Source organism: Mustela putorius, unplaced genomic scaffold (assembly GCF_011764305.1).
Source record: "Mustela putorius furo isolate JIRA1106 unplaced genomic scaffold, ASM1176430v1.1 tig00001063_pilon_pilon_pilon, whole genome shotgun sequence".
Taxonomy (NCBI): domain Eukaryota; kingdom Metazoa; phylum Chordata; class Mammalia; order Carnivora; family Mustelidae; genus Mustela; species Mustela putorius.
This window is the reverse complement of record NW_025421556.1, coordinates 1896596-1914985: the sequence shown is the minus strand read 5'-3', so window position 1 is coordinate 1914985 and position 18390 is coordinate 1896596. Positions and strand designations below refer to the sequence as shown.

At 38.1% G+C, this 18390-nt stretch overlaps 1 protein-coding gene across 2 annotated transcripts in view; it reads left to right on the top strand.

Annotated features, from left to right (window-relative positions):
* The window catches only part of EFNA5 (ephrin A5), a 278688-nt gene that overhangs the window by 23709 nt on the left and 236589 nt on the right, over positions 1 to 18390 (top strand). The gene's annotated exons all lie outside the window — the stretch shown is intronic.

Genomic DNA, 18390 nt, shown 5'->3' with positions numbered 1-18390 from the left:
TAACTATCATATATATATTTAACTTAAACATACTTATTAGCTGCCTACAGTGTGCTTGTAATAATATTCAAAAGTCCCCATTTCAGTGGAATTTATATAATAAAATGATGTTTGGAGGAACTTGGAGAACCGATTGGCAACATCTATACATATACTGCAAATCCTACGTGATGAAGCTTTTTCTCTGAGATTTTTTTTCACATTTTGGAATCAAGGAAATTCCATCTTAAGAACCATGTTCAGTAACAGTACCCACTGGCAGTAACGGTATTTCCCCTCCCCCCAAGAAAATATTTTATTTTTCAGAAGCAGTGGTTTTCCTGTTCTCTCAACAGCTGCCTCTTTCAACATGACATACACAACGTAAGTGAGTGTGACCCTTCCTGTCTGTGTTTTCAGGGAGACCTAGGAACTCAAGTAGATTTTGTAAAAGGAAGAATTAGCACCAGCATGTTTAGTGTCCTCTCCCTGTTACCCTGTGGTAATAACTCTGTCACCTCACTAATGGCTTTGGTGTCAACATCACACCCTGTTAATCTGAGTTTATTACAGTTTATTACAGTCAGCACACTGCTTAACGCACAGTAGGCACTTTGTAGAATTTTTAAAATATGAGAGATGATGCCAGTAAGCATGTAGTATCAGCTGAGATTTAGCTCATCTTTCCTTTCACAAAAAGGAGCTTGGTTTTGGTTAATTCATTCTTTACTTGGTAATTGTAAGCCACGGCTAACCTATGATTATTCTTCACAGTAGAAGAAGTGTAAATAGATCCTCAGTCCTTGTTTTTCTCAGCTGATTCTTTGGTCTCAGCCTCCTAGATATCTGAGGAGATGGATTGATGATGGCTAAGCAGCGGACAGGCTTTCGCCCGCAGAGCATGTGTGGTCAGATGAGCTTGGTTTTCTTAATGTACTGAATCCTCCACATTTATGTAGAGAAAACATTAACAGCTAAATCGCTGATTTGGTCAAAACACAGGATGAGCCTTTATAGTGCTTATTATATTTGTTTTAGTAGTTTTCAAATCAAGAATTACATCTCTAAAAGTGCCCAACACTTTGAGATATTTGGGGGTTATGCTGTAAAGACTTGATGACTAAGTGTGTGCAATGTCCACATCATCTGAGTAAAATAGAAAAACTTTCCCCCAAATCCTTTTGAAGTGAGATTCAGACAGAAATATTTATTTAGCCTGGTATTTTAGGGCAAATTTAATGATAGAACCAGACTGACTATAAAACTTGGTCCGGTGTACTGTGGGCGGGTTGGCTAAGATGGCGCAGAGTACACGGTCCCATGTATACAGAGATTTGAGAGAAATTTGGTAGCATCATAAACATGTGAATTGTGAATGCCATTTACGGGGACATTTAAACACAGTTTCGTGAGTGGTAGTATAAATTTAATTTAGTCAGCTGGGGAAAATGCTTCGGATAAAAGACAAACAGTTCAGTGTTACGCAAGTTAAAGGTGGTGCAGAGAATGCTTCAAGTCTTCTGGAAGAGATTTACTCATCTCTCCATCCCCTTGCCTGGAGCTTGTCCCATAATAGACATTTCATAATTTTATAGTTGTTTTTTTTCTGGATGAATTTACCTCATGCTTGCCTAGTTGAAAACGTTTGCAGGTCATGACGTTATATAATTGACTTTTTTTTCATCTTTAAAAGTAAACCATTTTGAAAAATATGTTGAGGAAATTCATTTATGAACTCTGGAGACTCTGCTCTGTGTTAGGTACTCACTAGGTAATTAACAAAAGTATTTTTGAATGACAAAATAAATGGTGATTCATGAAAAATAACCAAATTTATCTGCTTGCTTTGCTTTATAGCAAAAAGTACAAGTTTCTATTTACAGGTGAAATTTCGGATGATGTCGCTTTTTCCCTTTAATGAACCCTTTCTACAGGCTGTGTTTCGTTCATTAATTTTGGAAACGAAGCAAAATATTCTCGTTGTACTTTTCCCCTAAATGTTTCTTTTTCTTTCCTTTTATTTATCAGTAAGCACTAAACTTTTTCCGAAGGTTACTTGGAGATAACAAGTAGCAATATGTTTTTCTGACGAATCTGAGCCAAGGTGACCATTTCTCTCTAATGGAGGATGACAACGATGGATTTAAGAAGTCATCCGCCTTATTGTCTCCAGCACAAAAACCTTCCGCCTGCACCTCTCAGCTTGTATCACCACTTCTAAAGGATCCATGGACAAACTGCTGAATTTTTATTAATCAGCTTAACTTAATGAGATGAAAAGACCTTTTCAAAAGAATGAAGAAGGGAGAGACAGATACTGAGAGCTCCTCTAATGCTTTTCCATGAAAAAAAACATTTTCTCCCCAGATTTTTAGGGAAGGCGTATTCAGTCCTGTTTCCAGGTAATTCATCTAGCTCGTCTTTCTAATTTTCACACACTTAGGGACTTTGTCTAGCCATGTGTTGCTTTTACTATTATTATTTTTTAAAGCAAGGAGACAGCTATAAAGAAGAAATAATGAGAGTTGAGGGGGGGTGGAAATACCTTTGGGGAAGGAGGCAGGAAAGCTTAAGCTGATAAAACATGACTCTTTTCTGATGGGGGCTCTGTTTGGATAACTTGCCCTTGTCTAAATTCGTCTCTCTTCCCGGCCTTCCTGTTCCTCCCTTTTTTCCTCCCCTCCTCTCTTGTCAAGCCTACTTCATAAACGGTAGCAGCTGGAGATCTTTTAGTGGCATTCAGGGATTACTTCCCTTCGGGGGTTTTAATAAGCCCTGATGCTTGAAACGCAGTAAAGACGCTTCTGGAGACAATCACCATTCAGGCTAAGGACTGTGGTCCCTTTCAGGGCCCAGATGGTTGTGTCCCCGTTACCCCGGGACGCAAGGGGCCCAGAAGATCACTGCAGTAGGGAGTCCTGGGCCCCGAAAGAAGGACTGGGAAGAAAGTGGAGGGATGGATTTCTGTGTAGTCAGGTCTCCTACTTCCCATGAATTCTCAACGCACTTGACTCGTGTTCCTTAAATCGCAGGATTTGAGTCTATGACCAGCCATCGTTGCGACTATTCAAGTCGTACAGTCTAAGGCTTATCAACCCGAGTGGTGAGGGGTAGAGGGACACTAAGATGGCAAGAGGACCTCATTCATTAGCTCTCCTTAGGCATGATTTAAAGTACTGAGCCTATGGGGTATCAGGTGGTATGGAGTGCCTCAGCTTTAGAAGAGAGATGTGTTGTTGTTCCTTAATTCTTTTTGAAAGCTGCTTAGTAGTTTTCTTATATTACCTTGTCATTTATCCCAATGTGTGTCTTTTTAGAGCCAGTTTTTTTTAATATTACCTAGTCATTTATCCCAATATGTGTCTTTTTAGAGCCAGTCAGGAAAACTGTATAAAGATGGCGTCACATGGGTTCTTCAAGATTGTCTAATTTAGTGTTTTGTTTTATGTAGGAGGCAAAATGACATTTTAGATGTCACAGAACTCAGGTCTGTCTTCTATGATTTCTGAGATTTTTCTCCCTCCTACTCTATTCTGTGGAATTCTGGGTTTAAAGTGGTCCTTGAAAGGATTTCAAGAAATCCTAGAAATCCCAGTGTGCCATGGACTACTGTGGCCACTCCCCCATCCTTGTCTACTGTTTGTATTTTGCACATGTTAATTTTCTTTCTCCATAACATTCAGGAAAGTAAAAGCACATCCCTTTCAGAGAATGTTAAAGCTGCTCGATTATGAGACAGTCCTTAAATTCCCTTGGGTTCTAGGGAGAAAACCCCTGTTTTAGAGGGTTGGGAATCCGTCTGCTCTCACCATCCCTTGGGCTTTTTAATGCAGGTGGGTGACTTTTCACCTTAGGTAGATTTCTGGGCACAGGAAGTAAGATGTGTTGGGACTTTTACTAAAAGTATTGAGTGCTGATAGTAGAAGGTGCGTCTCAAAATGCCGTCTGGTTAGGCTCAGTCCACTTCGTCTTGTGTACACTCAGTCCCATTCGTGGCTTTTAGATAGTGTCCTTCTCTTGTCAGTTTCAGCTGGGGAAAGCAGGAGTGTGGGCAGTTTTAGGCTAGTTATTGGGGGTTGAACATGGGCTCAATGAGGAGTTGCGATATTAAGAAACAGCTGCTCTTTGTCTGGGTGGACAGTCATTGATTTTTAAATACTTGAGCCTCCTGATGGCATAAAAACCCATTTGTGCCTCTTTAGATTAAGGTTAATTTTTGGGGTAGTGAGTGCAGATGCAGTGAACAGATGCTGCACACTTGCTTTGGCTTTTATACATACTCTATACTTTAAAATAAAATTTAATTAAAAATTAAATGCATCGTTAGGTCATAAAAAGAAAAGGAAACAAAAAATCCCTGAATAGGACGTATTGCATCAAATAAAATCATGGTTTCAGTAAACACTGGGGGTTGCCATATTAATAAAGTAGATAGGTAAACGTGAGCTGTCCATCCTTGATTAGCTGGTTTTGTTTTTGTTTTTCTACCCCCTTAGTTCGTAGCCTGCCGTGATTTGTTCCATTGCCCGAAACAGTATTAACCCCATTTAGACAATGGCAAGGATTGGAAGTTGTTTATTCGTTTTCTCCAACACAATGAAGGTCACAGTATTCCAAGTGTGTGTGAGCTTTCATTTCCATACATCTTATGTCTGGAGACAGACATCAGTGTAAATAGGTATGTACACCAGGCACACTTGAAAGTGACTGTGGTATCGCTCACTCAGGGGCGCCCACCGGCTCCTGCAGATCTTCTTCTGGGGAAGGAGGGACAGCCAGGGTGTCTGGGAGGTTTGTGATTGACCTTGCATGTGGCGGCGTTCTCATTTGTCTTTCAAAGTACCTGGATAGTGGTTACCTCTGTGGTTAGGAAATCATTTGTAGCTTAGAGTTGTAATGCTGCGAGACAGTCCGCTCACCTGCAGATAATGTTTCATTAGCCTCTTTGAAATTGACAGGGCTGGCTGCTTCGGTGTATTCCTCTGGTGAAGCTGAATGATCGCTCTGTTTGTTTTCTACTTTCTTGTTACAGGTCACTTTCAGTAAGGATTCTCCCCTCAGGCCTTATTAAAGTAACAACCAGATAAACAAACAAACTACACTTCTGAACCAGGAGGAAGGAAGATGGGACTTGATACCACTGATTCACATTGGTTTTATTTTTATTATGAAGTTGTTTTCAGTGGAGCAGTAGCATCGCATAATAGAAATATTTACACATAATTTACAGCTCGTGGTGGGATATCTCCATCTGAGCTTTACTCATATGCTTGGCTTTTAAGTAATTGACTGAGTCTAAACCTTTTCCCCTTAACCTTATATGATAAGTATCTTCTAATATTGCTGGAAGCAGCTTGCACAGTACTGAAAACTACCCTCGTTAATGACTGCATAAATTTTCATCAAGAAGATTAACCATCACTTACTTAACCAGTATTTTTCTATCCTGTTCCGTGGCACTCTAGTTTAATGAGAAATAGTACGTATTAACTATCCCCCACCCCCAGTTGGTTATTAGTATGTTTGGGAAATGCTGGATTAAAGAAATTACATTAAGTCTGAGTCAGTGCCTTTAGTATATGAGTAATCGTGGACAGGTCAATATGGAGAAATCTAGTTACATGTGGCATATTCCAAACCTGCTTACTACCTAAAAATGCCCAATTATTATTTCTTATTATTAGACATATTCATTGTTCCTGGGTTTGCATAATATAAATGACATATAAATAACTTAAACAGATTTTTTGGCTTAAAGCTTTTCTCATGTTTTGGTTTTTCTCTAGGGTAGAGTAGTAGAATTATTGGGTCAAACAATATAAACATTGCATAATTCTTGGTAATAATGTCTGATTGCTTTATAGTTTCATTATATTCTTACCAGAACCTGGGTTTTTTTTAAGGCTCTCATTTTTAAGGCTCTCATTTAATAAACAAGAAAGAGCCCTTGTTTTCATATACATTTCTTGATTATCAATAAGTGAGGGGAGATGCTCATTTATTTATGTGTTCACCATTTATAAAGGCACTAATAACCTGTAAAGCTTGCTCTTATTAACCTGTGCCTTTAGAATAAAAAGTGTTGCTGCTGGCTTAGTATGGTGCTGGATTGGGCCCTTCACTGAGCCCTAAACTATGTTCACAGTTTGCACGGCTATCTTGAAATAAGAAAACATTTCCACAGCTCTTACGATGCATCAGTCTCTTTTTCAAGCAGTGTGCATACATTAAGTCATATAATTCGGATCACGAGGCCAGTTCTATGACTGCTATCTTCATTTTACAGATGAGGAAACAAAGACTTAGATTAGGTTTGTTGGTGGAGGTTACATGGTCAGCAAGTGCAGAACTGGGATTAGGAACTCCGGCGATCAGTTCCACAGACTGTAGTTTTTCCTATGTTCCCGGGCAGCCTCCGCTCCCACTGTTTATTTAAACAGCTATATGTCGGATTATTAAACTCACCAAGCAGATACTGCTGCCCATCCCCTGCCATTTTCAAAGGGGCAATATTCTAGAAAGTGTAAACTATATCCCATATTTAAAATCCCAATTTATGCATGTTATTTAAACATGCTGTTCTGTACGTGAGAATATATGGGCTTGAGCAAAGTGCGAAAGTGTTGAATTCCCAGAGAAGCATGTTGTGCTTTCAAAGAAACACCTTTCCGACTGAAGGCTGGCTTCTTAACACCTGCAGTGTAGGGTCTGTCCTTCCGCGGTAGCCCTGCAGTTTGGCGCATCTGAATATCTTTGATAAGATTTGTTGTATACATTGGACAGTTGGAGCTAATAATGGCAGTTTTGTGATTAAAATTTGTTGAAATGCAAGCATGACCTAAAAAAGTAAGCTCTTAGCTTAGTTTTTTCCCTCCTTCGGGACTTTAAAATCTTAAACTGGTTACATACACAAGTGTATTCATATGTATCTCATTCTCTATCACATAGTCTCCTATTTTTCTTCTATTTTGAGGATGATCCACTAAAAATAACATCTGTGTTTTTTAATTCCGTAACTCATACTTGTAAAGCAAACAAGAACAAAAACAAAAACGCTTTGCAGCGCTGTGAATATTTGGTCTTGAACCTTTCTAATAATATGCTTTCTCCCTCCGAAGCATTATTCATCCCCTGTTAGCATTCTCCCATGAATTGAGAGTTAGGTCTGTGATTTTCTTGACAGATGCTGGAAGCAGGATGGAGTCACAGGACCTCTCTTGTCATTCTAAATATTACAGATCGAAAAGACTTATTTTAACCAGAAATCTTTTTTTTATGGGGGGGGGTGGATTAAGGATTGGAGAGAATATGGCAATAATTTTAGCTTTTTCTAGACTTTTGATTCCCCTTATGAGCCATAAAGGTTTTATTTTTTTGGTTAGGGTTTAACAAAAAGAAAGTGACCAATAATGAACTTATTTACTGCCCTTGGCTTTATAGAAGAAATTTAAGCCTCCCACATAAAATTTGGGGATAGAATCTTTGCTTCGTTCAGCATTTAGGTATTTGTCGTGGTCATTACTGGCCTGAATGAAATAAAATAAACAAAAGCAGGCAAATTTTAGAAAGATTTATGGTAGGATGTTCTTATAAAACCATAAAGTTTAAAATCTGGTTGATTTAAACCAGAAATGCTTGCTTTGCTCTCAAATATTTATAAAATGCTAAAGACTTTTCATGTTCTTTTTTTGATGGTTTATAGATTATTACCCTGTATCAGTATCGTGATGCCCTCTCCTCTGCCAGAACCTTATAAACTTCTCTGCAGATTATTATGGACCATATTTGCCCATGTTTCACTCTTTCCCTGCTACATAGTCTTCATGGGGTTTGGCTTTTAAATTTTCTAATAGAGGTGGTGTGCTTTGCAAGATACATGGCTTATGCCATCCCTATTAGAGAACGTGACCTTATCCTCTGGAGCAAGAATTGGATAAGCTTCTAAGTCATTTTAACGGTAGTAAATAATGTAATTTGATATAGAAACTTTTCTCGAAACAAGGTTCTTGAAGTAAACTGATACGTAAATCCCTTATTTCAGATCATCCATTTCATTAACAGCTTGAGGGTGCTGGATGAAACTTAACATGTCATTTGGTTGAAACTTGTCTTGGCTTTCTGAAGTTACTTAGAGTTTTAGATTATTAATCTATAAAGGATGTGATGAAGCATTTCTTTTTTTAAAATTTTTTATTTATTAATTTGACAGAGAGAGAGAGAGAGAGAGAGATCATAAATAGGCAGAGAGGCAGGCAGAGAGAGAGAGAGGAGGAAGCAGGCTCCCTGTTGAGCAGAGAGCCCGATGTGGAACTTGATCCCAGGACCCTGAGATCACGACCTGAGCTGAAGGCAGAGGCTTTAACCCAGTGAGCCACCCAGGCGCCTTGAAGCATTTCTTTGTATGGAATTTGAACCTGCTTTATACTTTGGACACCATGAAAAATTAAATTCTGCTTGCCATCTTTGCAAGCACGCTGGGTAGGAAAACTTAGTTCCATGCATGGGTGGGAAAGGGATTGAGCTTGTGACATCCTGGTTCAAGGATACATGCCCCCCCGCCCCCACTTCATTTAACAGTCGTGTTTGCCTGGAATGCATTTTGAGAGAATCATCTAGGTTAGAAACACATATACTAAGTATATACACATGTATGTATAGTGTGTTTCTGTAGTATTTTTATCACTGGTATTAGATAAGACCATGTGAATTGCTTTTTTTTGAAACTATGTTTAGAGTCATAGCATGCACATTATATAATGGGGCTGCTCACATGACATAGTTAAGCAAAAAAAGTTTTAAAGTCATAGGGAGAAAAAAGAAGAAAAAGGGGAATGATATTTAAAGCATTGATGTTTTTAATAATATTTTCAACCAGTTTCCCTTATGTTTAATTGTCCCCAGGAAGTTTCATTCGCTCACAATCTGGGCAGACTAGCATGACCTTGCGGAGTGTTGGCTCACTCATGAGACCGTCCATCGTAAGGATGAAGGCTTTTACTAACATGGACTTCGCTGTCAGTGTGTCTGCACAGGACTGAATTGATACATCTACATTTCTTAATGAGGAGTTTGGTCTTAAATGTAGTGAACCCTCTCACTGTGAGGCTGTCTGTTACCTAAGGCTCAAAATCTATCATAATTACCATTTCTCTTAAACACCCATCATTAAGGAGTGCACAAAATGCTTGCCTTAAAAGGATACTTTCATGGAGATTGCTTCTTTGGTATGTGTCAGCACAAATGAAATCCCTGGGGTTAAGAAAAAAGAAGCACTTACACAGTGAAAAGTGGTGAAAATCTACAAATTCAAATACTGCCCACTGGAAGGCAGTTAATGGCTTGCATGTTGGTACAACCCCAGAGGCAGCTAACTCCATGCCCTGCTGAACTTTGGGGGATAATTTTTTTCACTGGTGGTGGGTTGACATTGAGAAGCAGGAACCCATGACGTGAGCAATATCTTGTTTTGCCTAGACAAGGAATATACATCCAACTTTGGGCTAAAAATTATAAGGAGTTGGCTCAAAGCAAAAAATAAAATAAAAGCATTCATACATTAAAATAAAAGCTCTGCGTCATGATTTATTGACTTTGGCCATATCAATTTGCTAAATCATATGGATGTGATTTAAGAAGAATGTTATTTTAAGAAGCTTTTGCTCCCCTTTAATTTGACATGACTAAACCTGAAGCCTTCTGGAAACCACAGTTCAAAATGGTTTTTCCCCCTAGAGTTTTCATCAATTTGCATTTAGAAATATAATATTAGCTCTCATGTAGACCAAGGATTAATTTTGGAATATTTCTAGATAATGGGAGCCTCATTCCAAAAATGAAGTTGAGTATCATTTGACATGAATTAAGTGCTGTTCTCTGGAATTTCATATATTTTAAGGTTAGCTTGTGATTTATCAACATCCTCACTGGAACCTGGTTTTATTCTTTCCCTTGTACTCTTGCATGGACTACTGTGATTATTCTGACCCCTTTTAAGCATGAAAACATTGCAGTATATTGTAGTTATCTGATTTTTTTTTCAGGCTGAAATTTGCTTTGTCTGTTTAGATGTACACCGTTGAAGACCCAGTTTACAATTTTGTTTGCCTGTGGTGGATAAGGAGCAGTGTCCTCTTGGCATTCAGATCCTGGCAACACTGCTGAGTTTTTAGCTTCCAAAGGCAGTGAGGAGAGGAAATGTGTTTGCTTTTGCAGTTTTTGAACATATGAAAGTTTCTTCTCAGCTGCGAATTAGCAAATTACAATTTAAAAAATAGAATAAGGAAGGATAATAAGGATACTTGAAGAGCTTCTGAATCACAGTTGAGAGATGGTGAGGGTAGTTTTAAAAAAAGATGTCAGATGAGGAATCTCTACATCTGTTAATTTCCTGCCAGCTCCCAAACTGTACTTTATCATCAAACGTATAAAAAGAGCACTCCAGGTCTGAGTTCATTCAAGTTTGAGTAACTGTACATGAAAACAGTGTGCCCTTTCTCTTAAAATCTTCGTATTTGCCATTGTTTCCCTTTCTCTGGAAGATGGAGCATGCCACATACATCTCCAGTATTGTTTCCCGAACTTGCTGGGCTGTGTCTAGTGCCAACATCACACGTCATTTGTTGGGATCTGTGTCTTTTCCGATTTTTTAAAAAAAGATTTTACAAATTTATTTATTTGACAGAGATCACAAGAAGGCAGAGAGAGAGAGGAGCAAGCAGGCTCCCTGCTGATCAGAGAGCACGATGCGGGGCTCCATCCCAGGACCCTGGGATCATGACCAGAGCCAAAGGCAGAGGCTTTAACCCACTGAGCCACCCAGGCGCCCCTCTTTTCTGATTCTTAATCAGTTTTTGCAAGTGTGCGTCCCATAGTGAACACTGCGTTTATTTTGCCCCTTTCCTCCCAGCGGACAGTGGACAGGAAGGTTCACGGTGAGTGAACGGTCTGCTCTCTCCAAACTGGTCATTTGGTGCATTCGAATCTTTGGCGTGCATCACATGCCCCCGGCTTCCTGTCAGTGGTGAAAGGAACATGGCACGCAGGTGTTTAAATTATTTATCATCATAATCGGCCTTTATGTTACACTGCCTTGCCAGGCCTCTGTTATTCTAGTGCATAATTGATGGTGCTCAGAAGTGGAAAAGTTAGAAAAGCGGAAGTAATGTGCCGCAGCAGTGCCGAGAGGCCGCGGGGGCTGCACCGGCTGGGCCAAGCGGGAGCGGGGCCGCTGCCCATTACCCAAGACACCTCCCAAGTTTGGGGCTCATTTGGCATCTGGTCAGGAATTTTCCCTTTCTTGCTTTTTCCATGCAGAGAGGAACAGGAAAGGTGGAAAGAGCACATCAGATTTGTGCAGCCTAATTGCATGTTGGTCCTGGCTCCCGAGTAGAGCTGGCTGGTTTACATGTAATTCATCATGAAAAACACATTTATGATGTTTTTGGAAGAGGAGTTCCCTTCAGAAAAGGACCCCAAGTCTTGGCCTGTTTGGTACCGAGATTAACAAATGACTTACAAATAATGAAAGCAGGAAGAAATTCTTTAAAAAGAGAGCCTACATAAAAAATAAATTTAATTGAGACTGTTAAAGGATTTTTCCTTCTTGCCGTACCTCAGTGTGCATTTATTGAAAAGCAAGAAATGGAAAATATTCTAAAAGTGCACTTGTAACAAGAATGAATTTAGTGCAGATTTCAAGGCAAAGAAAGAGACATAAAATACTGAACTTTGAGGTGAATTCTAAAATGGAATCTTGGCCAAATTAACTTGTTAATTTTCAAACTGAATTTAAATAAAATATTTTTGGATCCATGAATAGACTTGGAAAATATTTTCAGCGGATGCCTTTAACACCCATATTGGAGATTTCCTATGGTGGGCTAAAAAGTTTGATATGTGTGGTGTTATTTCTGTCCTAGGAGGGTGTTCATTTGAGACACATGTTCTGGATTTTCTGCTATAGCTTGCTAAGGAGAGGGGGAGAGGATGGGTAAGGAGTGTGTTTTCTGGATAGAATTTGGTGAAATTTTGTGTGTATTGGAAGGGGAAGGGTGTGAAACACTTGGCTAACCTTGAAAGGATGTTTTCCAATGAGGGTATTAAAGATGATGAGAGAAAAGAGCAGGGACACTAAAGGACACTAAAGGACACTAAAGGAAGGACCAAACAGGAAGATAGAGAATAATGTGCTTAAAATGGGGGAGGGGCACCTGGGTGGCTCAGGTCCTGATCCCAGGGTCCTGGGATGGAGTCTCCTTGCTCAGTGGGGAGTCTGCTTCTCCCTTTTCCTTTGTCGCTTCCCCTGCTTGTGCGCTCGCACTCTCTCTCTCTCTGTCAAAAAACTAAAATCTTTTTTAAAAAATGAGGGAAAGAGTGGATAGTTGACAAGATGGGGCTTGGAAGTGTAATGAAAAGAGAGGAAAGATCCAATATTTGCTAATTTTTGCTCATGTACTGTATCTGTATTTTCTTCCTCCTGGAATTTCCCCCAAATATTAGAATTTTGAATTTTGTACATTTTTGCAAGTATGTCAAGGTTTTTGTGGATGGGCACGGTTTGCAACTGTGGGAAATACGTTACAGGAGAGAAAAAAAAATACATTGGAGGAGGAAGTGGTGAAAATAGTCGTTCTCACTAATGAGAACAAGAGGAGAAGGGGAGACGGGAATAAAACAGGAAGAGCCACAGGATGATGGGAAAAAAGACAAGGCCCTTGAAAGGAGAGAAAGAAAAGAAGAGAGAGAAGAGATGGGCCTGAGCGAATGAGACAGACAGTTGTTGGTACCATGCTGTGCTTCACGTCCCCCTGTCTGTCCTTCTTTAGGCCACGTGCTGGGCACTGGTGGCTGGAAGGCTGGGTGATAGGGCCAATGCCTCCCCAAGGCTTCTTGGGAGTTGGCTCAGGGATCCCTTTCAAGATGCTGGTCCCTTGCTTCCTTTAGGAACAGGGCCCCAGCCCATTATAACTAGGGAAGAAAATCTGAGTGATACAAAGAAATTTCAAATAAACACAAAACATCCAAACGTATTACTTTGTGAAATCTGATCTTAGCTAAAGCTTTGAAAGTTTTTCTGATGACTCTAGTTTTCCTCTCCCCTTTTTTTTTTTTTTTAAATCTAGGGGAAAATTAATACTTTGTGTCAATTCTTAAATTGAAGATGGTTAAAATATTTTGTGCTAGGGCGCCTGGGTGGCTCAGTGGGTTAAGCCGCTGCCTTCGGCTCAGGTCATGATCTCAGAGTCCTGGGATCGAGTCCCGCATCGGGCTCTCTGCTCAGCGGAGAGCCTGCTTCCCTCTCTCTCTCTGCCTGCCTCTCCATCTACTTGTGATTTCTCTCTGTCAAATAAATAAATAAAATCTTTAAAAAAAAAAAAAAATATTTTGTGCTATAGAGATAATTTAAGAGGATGTAAATAAAAATTTGTCTTCAGTTTTAATTAGAAAATGTACATCTCTGCATCACCAAATTATACTTCACTTGTATAAAAAAGTAGGTACCAAGTAAACATTTGATAGGAATTACTTATTTCATATTCATTGGTATTTTATAGTAAGAATTGTTCTTTCATTTTCACATAAAATAGTGATTTTTTGGTGTCCAGGAAAACTGAGCTGCATGTCTACAACTACACTCTCTTAAAAATTTTACCATAGGCAAAATTTATATGTATGTGTGTACTTATACAAATGTATAACTATGTACATGCATTCTGTATATGCTTACATATACTCTATACATATGGAAAGTATAGCGTTTATGTATTTTTAAAAATACATTTTTGGGGGCGCCTGGGTGGCTCAGTGGGTTAGGCCGCTGCCTTCGGCTCAGGTCATGATCTCAGGGTCCTGGGATCGAGTCCCGCATCGGGCTCTCTGCTCAGCAGGGAGCCTGCTTCCTCCTCACTCTCTGCCTTCCTCTCTACCTGCTTATGATCTCTCTCTGTCAAATAAATAAATAAATAAATCTTTAGAAAAATTATATATATATATATATATTTTGTACTTTTCCCTCTGGCCTCTTGTTTTAGATGCAGAATATTTAGAATTATTTACTAATTATTAATTTCCAGAAATAACTGTAATAGAATTAGCTAAATATCACAGTTTTTTATTGAGTATAGATTGACAGCCCAAGTTTTATTTTTATTAAAGCAATAGGTAATAATTGTACAGAGTAATTTTTAAACAGTACAAAAATAGTTCAGAGGTCCAGAATGAAAATGTCTGTTCCCTTTCCACCTGTGTTCCCTTCAGTAGAGGCAAATAAGGGAGACTTGAAGAAAATCATTTGGAAGACCTACAACCCGCATTTTTAGATAATCTAACCCTTCTGCACATTCTTCTATATACGCAGAAAATATATTATATCAGAAAATAATTATATCAGATAGCTTGTCCATCCTTCCTTCTGCACATAGTTCCTACATGATTCACTTTTCAGTATTGTATAATTAATCAGGAGTGTTGTCATTATTTTTTCCAGACCTCAAAAAATACTGTCTTCCTTTGTCCTAAGTAAGGGCTTCTCTCTTCACAGACGTCAAAAGATTAAGGGACAGCTTGAATGGGACTCACATCCATTTTATTTTAGCATCATATTTCATCGTTGAGTTACATTGCAATTTTGTTTTCAGTTGCCATTACTCATTGTCAGTGTAATATTTAGTATTTATCAAAGGTTCTCTGGGTACAATATGGTATGGCATTTTTCAATAATGTATAGATTAGCTGCTTTTCCAGACCATGAATAGCTTGTAGCCTAAGTAGGAAACAAAAAGAAATAGTTTTAATATTGTATATACCTAGTGACAACTTTTCATCATGAGTGGATTTGAGAAAGTGGAGCAAGAGGTACTGAGTTTATACAAAGTATTTATTTGAGTGACTTGGTGATTTGAGTTTGATTTTTTATGGTAGTACGTTTTGGAGACTATGCCTAACATGAACTTTCTAAAGTATTACAATGTGTATAACTTAATAAGCCTACTAGTATATTTTTAAAATCAAAGTTTTTTTGGAGCTGGTGATATACAACATTTGATTCTAGTAATAAGACTTCTTAAGAACCACCATGACATGCTGGCTTATTTTAGAATTTAAGCTCTAGAACTCTAGAACTAATTATCTGCCACTTACTAGCGATGGAGTCTTAGGCAAGTTCTTTAACTTCTTGGTGTATCATTTTTTCCTATCCGTAAAACAGGAATGAGAATAGTGCTTACCTCATAGTGTTATTTTACAGATGACATTGAGTTAATGTATGTGAAGTGCTTAGTTTCGTGTGTGGTACATTGTAAGAAATTAATAAGCACTCGTTTTTATTATTTGACTGGTGGATTACTGTAGATCTAGCCTAGTTAATCTTGATGCTTTACTGTAATATCTTCTCATTGAGTAATGACATGTATTTTGAAACTAAGTATTGTATAGCTCAATGGTGAATATAAATGTATTTCATAAATTGACAGTGAACAGTGCTAATGAATAGGACTTAAATTCTTCTGTAGTAAAAACAAATGTTTGCAGCTTGTGTAAACATCATTGTGGTAATGGAAATTGAAATTCATCATAATGTAAAATACATGATTTGATAAATGAAACATTACACCTAAATGTATAAATGTATTTACAGCTGAGAATTGGTGACTTATGACACAGAAACAATGGCTTAATGCTCTTTAGCTGCTAATGTGTTCTCATCTTATGTGGCATCTTCAGTTAGTTTTGGTGTGTGTTGTAAATGACCAGGCACTATTTAAGGATGCCTTGGCTTGCATTCTGTTGAGGCAGAAGGTAGCTCTGATACAGGCATTTGCATGCTAAACATTCCCTTGGTGACTATTCCTCAGGTGATAAAGGGGCTAATAACATTTATTATTATAACTATGTGGAGAAAATGAATGTCTCATCCCCATTAGTTGGAAGAAGAGAGATGAGAGCTCAAATCAATTCATCCAGGTACTCTAATATCCCTCTTTAGGACTCTTTTAATACTAATTTCACCAAAGTTAAACAGAAAAAAAATAAAAGCTAGAAGTAAGTCACCTAAATATTACTATGACAAAAAGACTGGAAAGAGGGGGTACACATCTATTCTTCGATGGAAAAAGCAACAGTTAATGTCCTAACAGGAACCATTACAGCATATTTGATGATGCTATATAAAATCTAATATTAGCCATGAAGAGAGGCATCTCAGCACTGTTTACAAATAAGGACGGCTTAAGAATGGGTGCACAGCTTTGCCTGGGGAGGTAGGAGGAATGGTTTGGAGGTGAGGCAAGGGGCTACCAGATCCTCTCTGTTCTTAGTAAAGAACAGGCTTCAGGGGTCCATCAACTATGATTGTCTAGGAAATGCTGTTAAGAAATATTTTTCTTTGAAGTTAAAAAATCAGAACCAAATCCAAATCCCAGTACACTGAAAGTAATGCTGAAACTGTCTGAGTTTAATAAATGTGTTCTTTGAGGCTGTTGATTATGTGTGTAAACACCAGAGAAATGTTTTATCAGGACCAGCCACCCAATATGTGCTTTTGGCGGGTCGGGGGAGGTGGTGGGCAACAAGGCTGCTGTTCATGGTATAGATTTCTCATTAGCAAATTCACAGAAAATATACTGTGTACTCTCCTGGTTTTTTTTTTGCGTTTTTTTTGTTTTGTTTTGTTTTGTTTTAGGATAGCCTGTGAATTTTAACTGGGTGGTTCTGCTTTTACTAAAGTTACTAACCATCATTTGTGCACAGTAACATATATAAATTGGACTCGGGCTACTTTTTCATTCTAGTACTGCTGTGCAGCCAATGCTTAGTTATGTAACACTACTATCAATTCATAAGATCTTACTTCAATAATGAGTGATCATCTGCCATGGTCGACCAAAAACAGGCTTGTGGTGTATGAATTTATCAATTGTTTTAAGCTAACCATGGATTGGCTTTCACTGTGTTTGTAAACTGTAGTATTGAGATATTCATTGAGGCTATACCTAATCTCCTATATTGTAATTTAAGAAAACCAACTTAGCTATGTACACCTGAATTGTACATTTTATTAAAATTTAAAAATCATGGTAACAAGGCAGGGATTTCTGAGTTATAATCAATAAGACTAATTTAATTTAGAGGTAGCTGAGGAGAAAGACGAAAATCAAGTACTGTAGTTTGAATTATGGAAAGTGTCACATTTAATTTCACAATTGGTTCTGGTGTGTTTGGGGATTTAGAATAATTTTATACCTTAACATTCAATCTTTATTTTACAGTGAATAAGCTAATTTTAGATGACTGCTCAACCTGTGTCTGCTTGCTATTATGGAATATTAGCTTTGGAATAATCTGGTAATTCTTACTTAACACCAATTAATAAGGAATTAAAATTATAATTTTAGATGTGAACAAAGTGCTTCAAATTATCACATTATGTAGTTTATATAAATTGGCGTTAATGACAGGAAAAGAAGAAGGCATGCTGCCCTGTAGATTATTTTCTTCACCTGTCTTGGTTCTGCTTTGTACGTATAGGTTGGAAGAAATTGTCTAATTGTGAACTTCACAATCATGCTAACTTATTGGTGGTTGCTAGATATGGAAATGCATGAGACAGTCTCAAAACACCTCACCTGTCAAGTTGGAGTATACGTCAGCTAAACTACCTATGGTCAGAACAACCAACCAGATTCACTTGATTGAGTCAACTGGTTATTCAGGGGAAAAAAGAAAAAAAAAATAGCTCCCTTCTTTGTTAGCTCTAAGTAGAATTTTTAAAATTAGTTGAAGCAGTGGAAGTTTGGAAATTGTTTTGGTGAGAGTTTTTCTTCTCTCAGTTGATAAATCTGTCGGCTGTATTTAGATGTTCCCATTTTGGATTGTGTGAGGTCCAGCCTTGTGCATTCTAGATCTAAGCACAGAAAGTTTATGGAAACATTAAAATTAACCCAATAAAAGTCACTGTAATTACCTCTGAACTGTTTGTCTGGGACTATATTCAGTGGTTGGCAAGTGAATATTTCTGTATAAAATATAATCTTTGTGAAAGCTATATTTTTTCCCCTTAAGTAGTGATGTTCCGAAAGGAAGTTTGAAGGGTAAATAACTAATACATTGCATTTAGCAGCCACCAATTTCACTGGGAATCTCACAGATGTCACAGTATGTTTGGGAACACTATAAATGAGTTAGGTAAGATTATTCATGACTTTGGTGGGGTCATTTTCAAAATGATGGCCCTTTTGAGTTGAAATTATCTCCTGACTTAACTTTCATACAGGAGAACTCTTTCTGCTGCAGAAATTCACCACTAAGTTGTTGAAATTTGTGGAGGGAATTTTTTAGTCCGCCAAGTTAATGAAACTGATAGGCAGACTTTGGCAAAGAAATACAGACAGTTGTGTTGGGACTTGGGGACCACGT